The following is a 14,127-nucleotide window of genomic DNA, read 5'->3' as shown; positions in this document are numbered from 1 at the left end:
GCAGATTCAGAAGAGCAGCCCCACAGTGGCATGGAGCCTGGCCAAGCGAGTCAAACCTGAGCCTGCTTCCTTGACTATAAATGTTTACCTTATAGACTAGACTATTATCTCAAGGTAACAATTAGATGAATTATTATAGAGCACTTTGTAAACTATAAAATGCCATGTAACTATTAGTATGGTAATGCTCCCCATCAGCTTCAACTTACCTATAAAATCAGGATAATGATAGTTATTTTTATGAAAATTAAGTGAGGTGAAACACACAGAACTTCAAAGTCTCGTTCTCTTGACTTCACTAAGCCTCAATTTCCCCTTGTGGCTGCCAGGGATCCATCTTGTTTGCCAGCCCTGGTCACATGGCGGCTCATTATAGATGTGGATAATACAGGATTGGGTTTAATACCCGGGCTGGCGCTGCTTTATGTCATGTAGTTAAAACCACATTGGGGCTATTACCACTAGTGGAAAAGGCAGAGATTTTTTTTTTTTGGTCTTTTCTTTTATGGAACTTAGGATCGAACTCAGGATGTTGCATTTGCTAGGCAAGTACTTTGCTACTGAGCTACACCCCAGCCCAAGGCAGAGATTTTTGTGCTAGCTTATTTGGTGGAAAGGCTCAGAGAGGTGGACAGATTAACCAAAGGCAAGAGGAAGCAAGGGTTGGCTATCTGTCCATGGAGGTTGTAGCATTGCCTTAATCTACTATTCTCAAATATCACCGTTGTCTGCATAGAATGGGTTGGAGAGCAGCCCAGAACCTGAGCCAAGGTCTGCTGTCCTCTGGAAGGGACAGCTTCAGGAAGGTCATGGCTACCTCTGTGATCACAGGCTTTCAGAACGGCCGCCTGGTCCATCTCCTTTCAAGTCTAGAGACATGGCCCCGGCCTGAAGTCCCTGAACCCTCACTTCTCTCAGGAGATGGGCACCAGATGCCAGGCTCCGCCTCACTACCTGTGTGCCAGCTTCCTTGGATGGATGGGGCCTGAACTGGACGGGGCAGGAGAAGAACAGGAGCTCTCCCCGGAGGCAGAAGTGAGCGCTCTCCCTCAGGACCCAACATGGGCTCGCTTGCAGGCTAAGCCAACACACACTTCCCCACCATGTCCTCTACCTGCCCCTGGCCAAATCTGCCATCATGCTACAGACTGCACCCAGTTTTACTGCTCTGGCCTTGTAAATCAGTTTTTGTAACATGCTAGTTGCTTCCATCCTCTGAATTTCCATGGATCTATCAACACATTTATGGAACTTGGATGCTTTACCACACACCACCACTTGCCCAGGTGAGAGGAACCTGTGAGGCTCCAGGCAAAGACGGAATGTTTTTCTAGAAACCACAGCGGGTGGTTGGCTATAGGAGGATCTTCTCCATCCTGGAGCTGGCATTGTCTCTGCACAGGCAAACAAGACCACACTCCAGCAGGTCCAGGCTCTGCTGAAAGAGACTGATGGGAACACCTCCTCTTCCTCCTCTTTCCTCTTCTCCTCCAACTCCTCCTCCTCTCCTCCTCCTCCTCTCCTCCTCCTCCTCCTCTCCTCCTCCTCCTCCTCCTCCTCCTCCTCTCCTCCTCCTCCTCTCCTCCTCCTCCTCCTCCTCCTCCTCCTCTTCTCCTCCTCCTCCTCCTCTCCTCCTCCTCCTCCTCCTCCTCCTCCTCCTCCTCTCCTCCTCCTCCTCCTCCTCCTCCTCCTCCTCCTCCTCTTCTCCTCCTCCTCCTCCTCTCCTCCTCCTCCTCCTCCTCCTCCTCCTCTTCTCCTCCTCCTCCTCCTCTCCTCCTCCTCCTCCTCCTCCTCCTCCTCCTCCTCCTCCTCCTCCTCCTCCTCCTCCTCCTCTCCTCCTCCTCCTCCTCCTCCTCCTCCCCCCCCCTCCTCCTCCTCCTCCTCCTCCTCCTCCTCCTCCTCCTCCTCTTTCCTCTCCTCCTCCTCCTCCTCCTCTTCTTTTTTCTTCTTTCTCCTCCCCCTTTTTCTCTTCCTCCTCCTTTTTTTGCTCCTCATCTTTCTCTTCCTTCCAAGACATGACCATAAACACATTGCCCTCTGAGAAGGTGCAAATCCACCTCTCATTTCTGGTCTTGTCTTCCAGTAGTCTATGGCAGACTGGCCATCCTAGGGAGATGGTGGTCAGCAGAAGTGAGCTGACTTTGTTTACCTATTGTGTATCAGGTACTTTCAAATACATGCTGTCATTGTGCAACATGGGATGTTGAAGTATCATTTTGCTTTTCAGATGAGGAATTTGAAGCTTGAGGTCCTGGTAAATTTATCTCTAATTATATAACCAATAAGGGGACACCCAAAAAGTTTGTGCTGGCCTGTGTGACTGGGAGCTTCGTTGCGCCTTGTTTGCAGCTCGCCATCTGAAGGAAACTGACTGTCCTCTGAACGCTGTGCTTTCTAAAATTGATCGCGGTTGGTAGCTGCTCTGCTCGCCTCTAGAACACTTCCAGCTTTCTTCCTTTCACTGAAGTCACTGAGCATCTCTTTTAGGCTTAGTGAGTGTAGAAAATTCTTGTGTGACCCAAACACAGCTTCCTGCCTGGTGGCACATCTCAACTGCTGACACTACCAGAGGCACCATGCTGAAATTAAAAAAAATTTAAAACCTAATTATCTGCTAAAACTTCCCTAAATGACCCAAAGGAGGTAGTTCCATATGGGACATCTAACAACTTCCTAAAAGCTTCTAATTTTGTTCTTCCCATAATCTTTATTTTTGTTTGTTTGTGAGACTCAAACTTGGAATCCGATGCTTGTTTTTGTTAGGGAAGATAAATAGGTAGGTTTAATTAGGTAGCTGATGAAGAAACACCATGTGGTGTTCAGGCTGGAAGAGAAGTTTATTTTATTTTACCAAACTGCTGCTCTGCCCTGCGTGGTGGAGAGTTGCATGGCAGAAGGGGTGGGCTGAGGTGTTAAGTGGGGAAGGGGGCAGGAAGAAGGTACAGACAGGTGAGGGAAGGTGTGACCACATCAGATGCGGGTGTGGCCTCAGGGCCTGGGACCCTCCCTCAGTCGGATGGGAGGCATGGCCGGGGGCAGCCCAAGATGTGCCCTTGGAGGAGGGGAGGTGACGGCCCAGGTATGCCAGTTACCTAGATGACACAGGTACTGGGCGGAGACTTAGCTAAGAGGAGGGAGGCCGCAGACCTTACAGCTTTTGCTCATTGGCAAACACGTTCATAGGTGTGTCCCCCCACTTTCAATTTCCCAATTATTTTTGTCCTACATAAATTTCTTCAGACCTTACCTGCCTGCCTGACTTCTGTCCTTTTTTCCTTCTTTTCTTCCTTCTTTTCTTCCTTCTTTCCTTCCTTCCTTCCTTCCTTCTTCCTTCTTTCCTTCCTTCCTTCCTTCTTCCTTCTTCCTTCTTTCCTGATTTTTAAACATTTTATTAGCATCTATTAGTTGCATAAACGGGTTTAATTGTGATATTCCATACATTCATACAATGTGCCCTGATCAAATTTGTCCCTTTTTCACCCCCATTCCCTCTAAAGCAATTTTAACAAATTCCATTTTCCATTTTTATACATGTGTATAAAGTACTTCAGCCATCTTCACTCTCTTCCCCTCTCTCCTTTTGCACTCTCCTGATGCTTCCACATTTCAGAGAAAACATACAACATTTGTCTTCCTCAATCTTGTTCATTCCAATTAACATGATGACCCTTGTCTTGAAAACAATATAATTTTATCCCTATTTTGGCTGAATAATGTTTCATTGTGAACATATGCCCTATTTTCTTTATCTGTTGGTTGGCTGGTGAGAAACATGGCTGATTTAATGTTTTAGCTGTTTTGAATAGTGCTCTACAAACATGGATGTACAGGTATCTCAACTGTACGTTGACTGGCATTCATTTGGATAAATGCCCAGGATTGGTACAGCTTGTACTTGTCTTTGTCAGTGATTTATGTTTCTACAAGGCACAAATGGTTGAATATTGTTTTATGAATCAGTCTACCAGCTGTGTTTTTTGAATGGAAATTTGAAATCATAAACATTCCTGCCATAAATAGTGGTAGGAATGATACATATTAACAAAAGATATGTAATAATTCCCACTATTATTTTGTTATGTAGTACTTGATTTTCCCTACTCAAGTAGATATATTTCTCTATTCATCCAATGAGATTTGTTTTTCCCATATTTTTATGGTTGTGTTTATCTTTCTCTTTGTTGTTGAATTCCTTTATCATCTGCAGTGCTTGTTTAGTGACTGTAAATTGCTTTAGTTTTTATTTACCATGGAAGTTTTTTCTTTCTTCTTCAATTGTGAATGATACTTTACTGGATAGAGTAATTTAAGTTGGCAGTTATTTTCTTTCAGAGCTAGAAATACATTGATTCATATTCTCCTTAATTTTAAGTTTCAATTGGAAGATCTTCTGCTATCCTGATGAATCTGCCTTTATAGGTGACCTTGTGCTTCTCCCTTGTAGCTCAAAGTATTCTTTCCTTTTCTCCAATAATGAATGCTTTAATCATAATATACAGGAATTTTCCATTCTGATCTTGTCTGTTTAGAGTCTTAAAGGTCTCCCGTGACTAGATAAGAATTCTTTCTCAAGATTTGGGAAGTTTTCTGCGATTACTCTATGGCTTCAGCTTTCCCTCCTCTTCCTCCTCCTCCTCCTCCTCTTCCTCCTCCTCCTCCACCACCACCTCCTCCTCCTCCTCACCTTCCCCCTCTTTCTCTTCCTTTCCCCCTTCTTCCTTTTCCTCCTCCTCCTCCTCCACTTCCACCTCCACTTCTTCCTTTTCTTTCTCCTCTTCTTCTCTTTTTCTTCTCTGCCGAAGATTTCTAAGTTTGGTCTTTTAACTAGAGCCTCAGCATTTTTACATATCTCCATTCTTTTTTCTTTATCTTTAGCTGATTATCCGATTCTGTATACATTCTCTTCAAGTATTGATATTTTCCCTTCCTTTTGATCCACTTTACTGGAGAGACTTTTTTTTTTTTTTTTGGGTCCGGTTGTGGAGCCTGAACTCTTGGCCTGGGCGCTGTCCCTCAGCTCTTCAGCTCAAGGCTAGCGCTCTACCATTTGAGCCACAGCGCCACTTCCCGGCTTTTTTCGTTTTGCTTATGTGGTGCTGAGGAATCGAACCCAGGGCCTCTGGCATGCAAGGCAAGCGCTCTACCACTGAGCCACCTTCCCAGCCCCTGGAGAGACTTTTGACTGAACTTTAAAAAAAAATTTTGAGGGGCTGGGAAGGTGGCTCAGTGGTAGAGCACTTGCCTTGCATGCTCGAGGCCCTGGGTTCGATTCCTCAGCACCACATAAGAAAAAAGCCGGAAATGGCACTGTGGCTCAAGTGGTAGAGTGCTAGCCTTTAGCTGAAGAGCTGAGGGACAATGCCCAGGCCCAGAGTTCAGGCCCCACGACCGGACCCAAAAAAAAATTTTTTTTTTTAATTGTAGGGCTTTTTGTTTCCATAATTTCAATTTGGTTTGTTTCTGATAGTTCTAGATCCTTATTGAACTTATGTTTAATTTCTTGTAGTCTTTCTTCTTTCCTTTAGCTGCTGCTTTACATCCCCTTTGAGTTCATTCACCTATTTATTTCTATCCTGTTGACTTCACTTGGTGGTTCATATTCTCTGGACTTATTTACCTATTTATCTGCTTTCTCTTCGATTTTTCTGAGGTGACTATGCATACCTCTTTCATTTCATTGATTATTTCTATCCTTTGAGTTCAATATTTGCAACTTTTATTCCACTATCATTCAGATATCCTTTGTTGTATGATTGTTGACTTTCTGAGGTATTATGTCACCTTGTTTTTCATGTTTTGTGTATGTGTGTGTGTGTGTGTGTGTGTGTATGTGTGTGTTTCTGCATTAGGATTGGTTCATCTGAGTTCTAGGCGTTGGTCAAAAATTTTAAATTACTTAAAGTCTTTCAGTCAAATTTTCTCTATATTTTGGAATGTCTGGGCAGTGACAGAGTTGTTGTAGCACTCAGCAACAACAGAGTTATGAATTTAATACCAAAGCTGATATTTACATGAAGTTTAAAAAAGTGGCTTTGGGCTGGGAAGTTGGCTCAGTGGTAGAGTGCTTGCCTTGCATGCATGAGGCCCTAGGTTCAATTCCTCAGCACCACATAAGTAGAAAAACCTGGAAGTGGTTGTGGCTGTAAGTGGTAGAGTTCTGGCCTTGAGCTGAAGAACTGAGGGCCTAGAGTTCAGGCCCCATAACTGATACCCCCCCCCCCCATGTTATATATGAAAGGGACAAACATTTTATAAAGTTTTTTAATAAGCATTTTCTAAGCAGGAGCTTAGAACACATTTGTGTAAGAATTAAACATTAGGTAGTAAAAATAGGGAAGTTGAGGGGAGACATGAAGAAGGAAGATGGGAGAAAAGGGGTGAAGTTTGTGGACTGAAGGTCAATGAAGTAGTAGTATGCAGAAGCATAGTTCAATTATTGTAGAGAAGGATGCTGTAGTCAAAGACTGCAAAGGATAGAAAACTAAAGAACAATCAATTAAACCTTTAAAAAGGAGATAGAACAAATCACCAATAGAGGAATTTGTGAGAGACCAGTAGGAAAAAAAATCAGTTTTCCTTGTTGAGAAGAGTGTGTGCCTGCTGAACTCTGTCAGTGCTGGTGATCCTCCTCTCCAGCCTCAGGTCCTCGGCTTGTCATCTGCCATTCTCCTGTTGTGGTTACTCATGTCTCCCCTTTAGGATGTCCAGGTAACCTGAGTTGATCGATGGTTCTGTCATGGTTCTGATAGAACAGCTGAGGCAGTTCCTGGCCTGTGAGGTAGCAGCGGAATGGATGGGTGGGTCTCCAAGCAGCCTGTCATCCAGGAAGCACTCCGTTACATGCCCCCATTCTCATGTTGGAAGCCTGCCCCTTGCCCTGCTCAGTGTATTCAGTGGCAGGTTTGGCTTTGTTTGCAGGCAGCCTTTCCCTTTTCAGCCTCAACCTCATTTGTTTCATTTGCAAAAGTCAAGGGTGAATAGCACTTGTCACCTGTATACACACACACACACACACACACACACACACACATTGTTGGGTTGGAGGGTGGATCTAGGGCCATTGCCAACTGGATTGCTTGTTCCCATATTCACCCTTTGTCATGGAAGCTCATGGCAGTGGCAGGGTCAGAGACCCAGTCATCAAGTAGCTTCAGCGACTACTAGAATGGAGGTAGGCAGTGGTAGAGAGGCTTTCCCTTAGCCTGGATCATTGAATGTCTACATCCTTCTATCTACATGCTGGGCTAGGTGATGCTCTTAGGGATGCAGCCAGCACAGGGAAGTCCACCGGAAGTCCTCCCTGGCTGCTTCTTGAACTACATGGAGTCCATGGGCCCTCATATCAGAACAACACAATGAGGAGGACAAGAAAACAGAGTGTAGGCCTGGCACCACTCAGCTGTACATCCTGTCAATTCACTCTAAAATCCCCTAGCTTGTCTTCAAATGTTATCCCAAGGTAGATTTATTTTTGTTTAGCTTTGAATTAGAATTAACTAGATGCAAGGGTTGTCTAAGTGCAATCGAGTCAAGCTTTCTCTGAGGTCATGAAATAAACTCACAATAGCATGACCAATGACATGTTTCATTAAAGATGTCTAAATATTCCCAAGACACAAATGGAAAGTGGCAGAACTAGTAGAACTAGTAAACCTCTGTCTGTCGAAATGCATGGGCATTGGACATTCTGTCTCTCTCTCCTTTGCCCCCAGCCCATGCATGAATCTTCCCTATGAAGAGGGGTGTGTGGGCCAGAAGCGATGTGCGCCTGCTCTCTCAAAGAGCAGAGGTGAAGGCCCCAGGCCCCAGCAGCCTACCCGTGGCCTCTCCTATAATCTACTAAGCAGCCAATGGATTTTACCTGCATTCCTCCGTGTGGCCATCTTCTTTGCTTGTCCTCAGCAGGGAAGTTCCAACTATTCCAATCCTCAAACAATCTGAGCAGACATTTTAATCTAATTTTGTGAGAAGAAGAATCTCAAGGGAATGAATGGTTGCAATTCTCCCATTGATACTGTCTTAACCTCCTGCTTGAGGCAGGAGCTTAAGCTCCCTAGTTGGGGGGGGGGGGGCATTCAGACTTCTGTACACACTGCTGTCATCTAGTTGGGGGGGGGGCATTCAGACTTCTGTACACACTGCTGTCATCAAGGCCAACCTGTTTTGCTACTCAGTAGCCTTGGAGGGTGTCACACATGTCCGTGGGTGTTCAGAGTGTGCTTTGGGCTAAGCACAAGCAAGTTTAGCCAATAGCGACCCGTTCGCTTGCGTCCTCAGTGTGAGCCAGGCCCACTATTAGCAACGTGGCACCTGGCAACGTGTAAACAACACAGGCCTTTTCCCATTGCTCTTTCTTGCCGGGCCTTGGGGCATGCTTTCTCCATGTGTGGTTGGACCGGGAAGGCTGCTCTGCTCCTGAGCCCCCCGGGGTTGCTGGCAGGAGAGAGGCCATCTCAAGAAGCAGCTCCTTATCAGGAGGATGCAGAGTCCCGAAAATCCCCCACCCCCGGAGTTTGTGTTTCCTTTTGGATCTCAGAGCATCTTTTGATCTTGAACCGAATCCATTTTTCCCCCTCTCTCTTCCTACTTCCCCACTCTCTTTCCCCTCCTCCACCAATTTAGGGAAATAAATTCCTGTGTGACAGATAAGTTGTCATGAATAACAGCTAACAGCTGCATTAACTCTTTCCTGGCAGGAAAGCTCAGCTGAGCCACAACTAACAGAGCATTGAGCCTGTGCCCAGCAGGTCATGTAGTGGTAGCTGTAGGTAGGTTCTCACTATGTAGCTCAAGCTGGCCTGGAACACCAAATCCTCCTGTTTCTCTCTGCCTCCTAAGTGCTGGAATTACCCACATAAACCATCATGCCTAGCTCAACTGTATTTTTATTATGATATTCACCCCCCATTTTATGCCTAATAGGGTTTTTTTCTAGCCCTTAAAAATAATCACACACACAGCAAGTGTGATTACATCTTTTGTCTGATTGGCTTGGTTTGAGAATATTAGGTAAATTCTGAGATCACAAAACTTGGCTCTGGGGCAGGAGAGTCCTGCTGGCCCTGTGTTCATGGCTGGGTGAGGGACTGGGGAGGGGTCTGCGGGAGGCTCTTCTCCAGAGAGGAGGCCTTGGAGAATCACAGGGCAGGAGCAGCTCCCTCTCCACCTTCCCTGGGTGGGGAAGACCCCTCAGTCTTCTGAACCTCATGTTATTTCCCTCTACCTGTCTCTGCCCTGTGAAGTTGCTACAGAGGTCAGCTCTGTCACCTGACAGAGCTTAGTATACTGAAACCTGCAGCCCATGCAGACAGGCTCTGCTGTCCAAGCCTCAAGTTGTCTGGGGCCAGAGCCATGTGGACAGGCTGAGTCTTGTCTTGTTCCAGCTCTAACCAGGAGACTGACAGACCCCCCCCCCATCCCCCCCTCCCCTGCTCCCTGGCATCCCGGGCACCTGAGCTCAGGCGGTCCTGGACATGGAGTCACAGTGGGTTCTGACCCTCTGCGGGCATGGAGCCTGCTCAGAGCTACCTAATCTCAGCTAAGAGCTTTCTGATTGCTTGACCACTGACCTCCAGCAGCTGGATTATCAGATGTGGCTTTGGGGAATAGGCTTGTTTATAATGCAAAGACAAAGGGAGGAAGCTGAGAGCAGTTGAAACAACAGCCCTTCCTGTGGCCCCAGGCTTTTCTTCCAAGGGGATCACCGTGAAGGAGGCTCTTTGAGCCAACAGGACCCAGAGGTGTGAATCCTAGGATGACGAGAAAGAAGTCAGGGTCTAAGGGTCAGTGGATCCCACCACAACCAGAGTGTTCATTGACAGAGAATGCATTTTGGTCCAGGGAGCTGACCATATATCCAAGGTTGCCACCAGCTAAAGGGAAGCAGGGGACTGGGAGGAGGTCTGGTAGTTATCTCCATGCTGGACAAATGCAGACACTGGAAGTCGTGGAGCTCTTGAGCTATTGCGACTAGGTTTGGACAATAGCAGGACCCCCACAGTGCTGAGTCTAAGAACTCATTTACAAATGAGGAAACCGAGGCTGAGGGAGGAGAAGCACCCATCCACATTCAAACAGCACTTAGGGCTCTAGTACAAAACAGATCGCTAAGAGGTGTTCATAAACAGAGAGCCGACAGGCCCCAAGCCTTACGCACCCGGCGCTCTTCACCTCTGCAACGAATGAGCGTGTCCATCATTGCTACTGTGATCAGATGGGGGTTGTCCGTGTCTGTGGACTCCTGCAGGGACCTAGAGATGGCTGCTAGCTCATGGTCAGCACACTGTAAGCATAGGACGTTCTACTGAAGTTCTACCAGGTTGTAAGAATCATACAGAGAAGCCCGTCATCCGCCAACAGCCCCATCCGTCCGCAGCTCTGCTTCCGACGTCCAGCGTGCTGTCTCCGCCCCTCGCCCCTCCGGGCGATGGTCTCATGTGGTGGCAGCTCCTGCCACCCACCCTTCCTTGTTGGACGCCGGGCACTGTGCCTCTTGCATAACTATCTTATGCTAACCTTTGGTATTGGCCCTCATGTTCAGAGCGACCCCTAAGGCAACCTGGTACCTCCAGCTTTGGGGGATCGCAGTCTAGCCGGCCAGAATAGTGAGAGCAGGTGTGTCACACAACAGTGTCCGCCCCACAGGGGGCCACAGGGCCCAGGACACGGATGGCCAAGTGTTCCCACAGGGTGGGCCACTCACGACTCCAAATGCTCCCATCCCAGAGCCACCGCAGGTCCTCGGAGGCCTGAGACTCCTCGTGTTGACCTCACAGATGCCGTGCCCAGCCAGCCCCAGCCATTGAGCGCCGCAGTCCCTCATCATCTATGCGTGCAGCGCGGCCTGAGCAGCTGCAGCCATTGTCTCTGCCCTCCACAGAACCCCAGTCTAGCAGGAGAAACAAGGCCAGAGGCTGATTTGGTGGCTGTGCCGGCTGTAAGTCGGCATGGGGAGGGGACGGGGGTGGCGGGGAGCGGTGAGTGTACTCCCCACGCTGGATGTATGGTTGCATAGATGGATAAACTGAGCTTGGCGGTTTACCAGTCAGCCAAAGTGTAAGATAGGCTTGGTCTCTCTGGATGGGCTGCCACGCGGAAGGTGCGTTGTATGTCACCCAGGCCCAGGGGAGCGCTGGCCTGACCACACAGGACCAGGGCGGAGCTGGGAAGGGCAGAAGGTTGACCAGCAAGGCCAGGTTCCAGGGCCATCTCTCTGATCTCTTGTGCACCTATACAGTAGACAACTGCTTCCATCCACTTCCCCATGGAGAGAAGGCCAGAGTAGGATGTTCTGGAATGTTCTGTGTCTATCCCAGTGGAGGGTAGAGAGCCATTGCCTGGATGTTTGTGGTGCCCCCCCCCGGGTTGCATTAGGTCACTTGGAAGGCCAGCGATGGGACCATGAGGACAGGCCTCTCCCAGGCCTCCCCAGCCTGCTCCTTGGCCAGGGTCTGCTCCACCTCCGTCTCTTTCCTTCCTCGCCGGCCCTGTCCTCCGATGGCCCCTCAGGCACCCCCTGCCAGGGTGAGAAGCGTGATGACAAAACGACAAAAACATTCCCAAGGAAATGAGCCTCTGCGTCCAGAGGCCGCGCGGTGTCGGGGAGGCCCGAGCTGCTCGCGTTGCCGTGGAACACTTCCAAGCCTCTTCCTGTTTGCAGCCCCGACACCGACCCTGAGGTGCGGCGTGGTTTGGAGCCTGCCGGCCTTGGTTTTCACCCACCACGGATGGCGGCAGCCGTCATGACACGCGGGGGCCGGCGGGGAGGGAGGCGGCCGCCGAGGCGAGGGCTGACCCCGGCCTTGCCTCCGCCGTGTCCAGGGCTGGGATCTGGGCTCAGGGAAGAACAGGGAACTTTGCCAAGGCACCAGTTCCGCCCTGTTTGAGGGGGTTTCCCAGACTCCTCTCCTTTCCCCTTCAGGCAGGAATGGTAGGAACAGTTGACATGGCATTCCTGACACTTGTAAGCTGAAAAGAGCTTACACGTGGCATTATGTTCCTTCCTACTGTGCGTGTTCACATGTATGTGTGTGTGCTCATGTGTATGTGTTAGTGTGCGTGTTCACATGCATGTGTGTGCTCATGTGTATGTGTTTGTGTGCGTGTTCACATGCATGTGCTCATGTGTGTGTTTGTGTGCGTGTTCACATGTATGTGGGCGTGCTCGTGTGTGTATGTGTTAGTGTGCATGTTCACATGTATGTGTGCTCATGTGTATGTGTTAGTGTGCATGTTCACATGTATGTGGGCGTGCTCGTGTGTGTTAGTGTGCGTGTTCACATGTATGTAGACGTGCTCGTGTGTATGTTAGTGTGTGTTCACATGTATGTGGATGTGCTCATGTGCATGTGTTTGTGTGCATGTTCACATGTATGTGGATGTGCTCATGCGTATGTGTTAGTGTGCGTGTTCACATGTATGTATATGTGCTCATGTGTGTATGTGTTTGTGTGCGTGTTCACATGTATGTGGATGTGCTCGTGTGTATGTTCACATGTATGTGGATGTGCTCATGTGTATGTGTTAGTGTACGTGTTCACATGTATGTGGATGTGCTCATGCGTGTATGTGTTAGTGTACGTGTTCACATGTACGTATATGTGCTCATGTGTGTATGTGTTTGTGCGCGTGTTCACATGTATGTGGATGTGCTCGTGTGTGTATGTGTTTGTGTGTAAACAGGGACGGCTGAGTGGGTGGAAGTAACTTTTTTTGTTGGTTCTTGGGCTTGAACTCTGGGCTTGGGCGCTGCCCCTGCGCTCTTCAGCTCAAGGCGAGCGCTCTACCGCTTGAGCCACAGCGTCACTTCCAGTTTTCTAGTGCTTTATTGGAGATAAGAGTCTCATGGATTTTCCTGCCTGGGCTGGCTTTGAACCGAGATCCTCAGCTCTCAGCCTCCTGATTAGCTAGGCTGACAGGTGTGAGCCACCGGCGCCCGGCTGGTAGTGGAAGTAACTTTGCTGGATGGTAGAGTGGCCACCTGGGTCTTCTCTCCACAGATGCTCCAGTGGTTTCTGCTGGTGGATCTTGCCATTATTATTTATTTATTTTGCCTGATGAACTGGTGATTAAGCCCAGGGCCTTGAGATTGCTAGGCCAGTGCGCTACACTTGGGCCATGCCCCATGTTTTTATTTGTTTTTGAGACAAAGTCTGCCCAACTTTGTACTGGCCTTGACCTCATGATCTTCCTGCCTTGTGAGTAGCTGGGATTACACGTGTGCATCATGGTGCCAGGCTGGTTAATCAGCGTGTGCACGCCATGCCCTGCTCTGCAGCGGGCCTGGGCTCCCCACGGGCCACCCTCCTCCCCACACCAGGTAACACTCACTCTTGGGCATTAGACATCATTCCACTCAGCAAGGCGCGGGGCGTCCATGTTGCCTTCCCCCCGTCAGCCCTGCTCTGTGGATGCACACGCTCCCACCTCAGGCCCCCCAGAAGCCTCGCCAACTCTGACTGTGAGCACTGCCTCCTTTATGAATCTCAGATGCACTTGGACTCAACATCGTGGCATGTCACCCGCGGCTGCCACCCTCCGCGCGTGCTGTGTGCCCACGCCCTGGGTTTCAGCCCCCTGAGAACCTTCGGGAGCTCTGAAGAAACAAACAAAAATGGACACACTGAGAAATTGTTCAGAAAGCACATACTCCGGCCTCAGCCCAAACAAAGAGGTGGAATCCAGGTGTGAGCACCTCCCGGACCTTCTACCACATGGCCAGAGTGCAGTTCCCCACCAGCCACCCTGCCCTCCCCATGGGGCCTCCCCACGGGGCCTCCCCACGGGGGCTTCCCACGGGGGCTTCCCCACGGGGCCTCCCCACAGGGCCTCCCACAGGGCCCTCCCTACAAGGTCTCCCACAGGGCCCTCCCCTTGAGGCCCTCCCCATAGGACCTCCCCCCGGGGGCCTCCCCACGTGGCCCTCCCCACTGGGGCCTCCCCATGGGGGCTTCCCCACAGGGGCCTCCCCACAGGGGCCCTCCCCACAGGGCCGCCCCATGGGGGCCCTCCCCACAGGGCCCTCCCCACGAGGCCTCCCCACAGGGCCCTCCCCACGAGGCCTCCCCACAGGGCCCTCCCCACGGGGCCCTCCCCACGGGGCCCTCCCCACGAGGCCCTCCCCACGGG

Source organism: Dipodomys spectabilis, unplaced genomic scaffold (genome assembly GCF_019054845.1).
Source record: "Dipodomys spectabilis isolate Male_0828 unplaced genomic scaffold, ASM1905484v1 ptg000263l, whole genome shotgun sequence".
In the NCBI taxonomy this organism is placed as follows: Eukaryota; Metazoa; Chordata; class Mammalia; order Rodentia; family Heteromyidae; genus Dipodomys; species Dipodomys spectabilis.
Note: the sequence above shows the minus strand (reverse complement) of the source record.